The sequence below is a fragment of the Oryctolagus cuniculus genome, chromosome 2 (genome assembly GCF_051225735.1).
Source record: "Oryctolagus cuniculus isolate XC-2025 breed Fujian yellow rabbit chromosome 2, ASM5122573v1, whole genome shotgun sequence".
Lineage (NCBI taxonomy): Eukaryota > Metazoa > Chordata > Mammalia > Lagomorpha > Leporidae > Oryctolagus > Oryctolagus cuniculus.
The window spans coordinates 110,269,823-110,273,579 of record NC_142868.1 but is presented as its reverse complement, the minus strand read 5'-3'; the positions used below and the strand labels follow the sequence as shown (position 1 = coordinate 110,273,579).

The 3,757-nt window shown below is 38.6% G+C and overlaps 1 pseudogene across 1 annotated transcript; it reads left to right on the top strand.

Moving 5' to 3' along the window:
* Positions 1–449: 449 nt before the first annotated feature.
* LOC149127986 (small ribosomal subunit protein eS6 pseudogene) lies at positions 450–1,256 on the top strand (annotated as a pseudogene). The gene has a single exon (XR_016229658.1). The product of XR_016229658.1 is annotated as a small ribosomal subunit protein eS6 pseudogene (transcript).
* Positions 1,257–3,757: the final 2,501 nt, after the last annotated feature.

The following is a 3,757-nucleotide window of genomic DNA, read 5'->3' as shown; positions in this document are numbered from 1 at the left end:
GAAAAAAGTTACTTGTAATGCACAGTGAGTTTAGTGAAAAAGAATAATATTACAAATATAACATAAACATAGCATTGTCTTTTTCAAATTCTTTGTAATTAGAAAATATCCAGTATGTGTTCATGGACATGTACATGTATGTATATATAAATAGGCACATACATGTATGTGTACATAGTTGTGGTGATTTGCATATTACTTTGGATGTCTCTCAGAGGTTCACATGTTAAAGACTTGGTCTCCAAGCTACAGCTATTAGGAGGAGTTGGAACTTTCAGGAGGTGGTCACTGGGGCCATGTTCCAAAGAAAGCTGGGAGCCTGGGCCAGGGGGAGGGCGGGGTGGAAACTATCACTTTGTTTCTGATTCTGTATATAGAAAATACATTAAATTTGCATTCCTTAAATAAAATTAACTTAATAAATTAATAATAAAGAGTTTAGCCTCTTTCCCTGGCGCCTCCAAGGTGGTCAGCTGCTTCAAAATGAAGCTGAATATCTCCTTCCCAGACACTGGCTGCCAGAAACTCATCGAAGTGGATGATGAACGTAAACTTCGTACTTTCTATGAGAAGCGTATGGCCACAGAAGTTGCTGCCGACGCTCTGGGTGAAGAATGGAAGGGTTATGTGGTCCGGATCAGTGGTGGGAATGATAAACAAGGTTTTCCCATGAAGCAAGGTGTCTTGACCGATGGGCGGGTCCGCCTGCTGCTGAGTAAGGGGCATTCCTGTTACAGACCAAGGAGAACTGAGAAAGAAAGCGCAAATCAGTTCGGGGCTGCATTGTCGATGCCAATTTGAGTGTTCTCAACTTGGTTATTGCAAAAAAAGGAGAGAAAGATATTCCTGGATTGACTGATACCACGGTGCCTCGTCGCCTGGGTCCTAAAAGAGCCAGCAGAATTCGTAAACTTTTCAACCTTTCTAAAGAAGATGATGTACGCCAGTATGTTGTAAGAAAGCCCTTAAACAAAGAAGGTAAGAAACCTGGGACCAAAGCACCCAAGATTCAGCGTCTGGTTACTCCACGTGTCCTGCAACACAAACGCTGGCGAATTGCTCTGAAGAAACAGCGCACTAAGAAGAACAAGGAGGAGGCTGCAGAATATGCTAAACCCTTGGCCAAGAGAATGAAGGAGGCCAAAGAAAAACGCCAGGAACAGATTGCCAAGGGACGTAGGCTGTCTTCTCTGAGAGCGTCTACTTCTAAATCTGAGTCCAGTCAAAAATAAGGTTTAATAACCACAAATAAATAAGATTGTTTCAAAAAAAATAAATAATAAAGAGTTTAAAAATGTAAAAACCCCGAATGTGGGCTCAGTTTGTCTTTCTTCCTGGCTCGACATGTAATTCGTTTTTCTGCATGAGCTTTGCCATTGCTCTCTGCCACCCTCACCAGAGCCCAAACCAGTGAGCCTTTTAATCTTGGACTTAAGTCTCCTAAACTGAGGGCTACCTAAAACTCTGTTCTTTGTAAATTCAATTGCCTCAAGTATTTCATTATAGTGCCAAAAAACCTAATATAGAAAGGTAACATGAATGCTCACACACAGTATTTCTCCCTTTGTCTTTCATTTTCACTGAATTAATCAAGAACTAAACTCAGATATTTTCTATGCAGTGGAAAAAAGTATCCAAGCTCTTGAATCCCTTGAGCTGGCTCCTATTAATTCAATTATACCATTATGTATCAGTTATCAATTTATTGTCTCTCAGCCAAATTCATTCTTTTTGCCTGCTCTATGACAATGGATCTGGGCCCTTCATAGACTTCAGTGTTGTCAGCTGACATGGAGCTAATCTTTATCATAGATGGCACTGGAGAAACATTCCTGAAGAAAAATGCTTTCCTTCCAGGCTGTGGCGTGTTCACCTGTTGGGATCTTGCTGGGGCAGCTCCCTAGTCCTTCTATGCCACCTCTGTCTAACGTCCTGACAAGACCACAAAGGAAGGGTGAATCTGGCAGGCAAAAGATGGGCCATACAACATTTGAGGATTTTCCAATAGTCGTCCATTTCTTAATGGAATTTCCTTTGAGGAGAAATAAAGCTATTCTGAAGGGTGGCTTTTTTTTTAAAGATTTATTTATTTTTATTTGAAAGAGTCCTGCAGAGAGAGAGAAAGAGAGAGAGAGAGAGAGGTCTTCCATCTGCTGGTTCACTCCCCCGTTGGCCATAACGGCCAGAGCTGTGCCGATCTGAAGCCAGGAGCCAGGAACCTCCTCCAGGTCTCCCACATGGGTGCAGGGGCCCAAGGTCTTGGGCCATCTTCTACTTCTTTCCTAGGCCACAGCAGAGAGCTGGATCAGAAGTAGAGCAGCCAGAACTCAAACCGGTGCCCATATGGGATGCTGGCACAGCAGGCAGTGGCTTTACTTGCTATGCCACAGTGCCAACAAGCCGCTATAATCCAAAACTTGTACTTTTGAAATTTATATTTATTAAATAAAAGTTTAAAAAAATAAATATTGCTAAGGCAAAAAAATAAAAGAAAAAGAAAAGTGAGGTGGGGAGAATGCACCTCTAAATGGAGCTTGAATGAGATCTTTCTTGCCAAAATTCTATTTTTTAAAAAATTTGTAGACTATTTCTTTGAAAACATATATACTACTCCTTTGTAAATATTTAATTTAACAGAGCAGATTCATGATCTATGTCATTTGCTCTTTGGACATAGATAAATGTATATCTGGACTGCTTCCTCTGAGTGTTTTTCGTTTTTGTGCAATGTTCTTAAGCAGACATCCATTTCAATTAATTGAATTGTCCATTGTATCTATTACCTATCCATATTTTTCTTGAAAGCACAAAGATGTCCTGTAAATATGTTTATCCTCCTTTAAATCTTTGTCTTGACCTTTAGTCTCCCTACATATTCATCTCATTTCTTCTATTTTCACTTTCACTTTTGCCAAATTCCAAAGTAATATGAAGCCATGTATGAATAAAAGACTGAATTCTAAGACACACAACTAATATCAACAATTCTTCAGCTGTTTGATCTTGAATATTCTGTTCAGCCTTCTATGACTCAAGTATTTGCTTTGCAAAATTATATTAATAACATCCAATTTTTCAGATCTCATAGAAAGTCTGAGGGGATAAGAGATTAGAGAGTATATGACATTACTTTATCTATAAGCAATGTCCTGGTAAATAGGTATCATGCATAATATTATCATTATACTGAATAATCCAAATATTGTGTTTTGACCTCTATACTGTCATTTATTGTCCTCAAGCTATATTTCCCTTGTTGGTATAAATGGAACATTCATTTATTTACTCAAGAAGATTTTAGTGAATTACTGACTATAATCTAGGCATTATTTTTCGAACTGAATATACAAGTTAATATAATAAAACTTCAAAATTCTCTTAAATATGAAGAATGCACAAAGTAGTCCAAAGTAAATATATAAGTATACATATTGGTCAGAATTAGATGGGATCAGCTGCTGCAACAAATGACCCCCAAATCTCAGTGGTTTAACCTAATTTGGTATTTATTTTCCGAAGATGATGCATAGCAATCCCTCCTCCATTTTGTGTTTATGCTGAATCTCTCCAAAATTCTTGGAACTACCTTTGAATCTAGGCTGACCCTGTGACTAGCTTTGATCAATGCATATTTCAAAACTGTTTTTAAAAATCTTGTTTATTGATTTAATTTATTTGAAAGGAAGAGATACACATACGGAGAGAGAGAGAGGGAAAGAGAGGGAGAGAGAGAGGGCACCTGCTGACTCATCCCTGC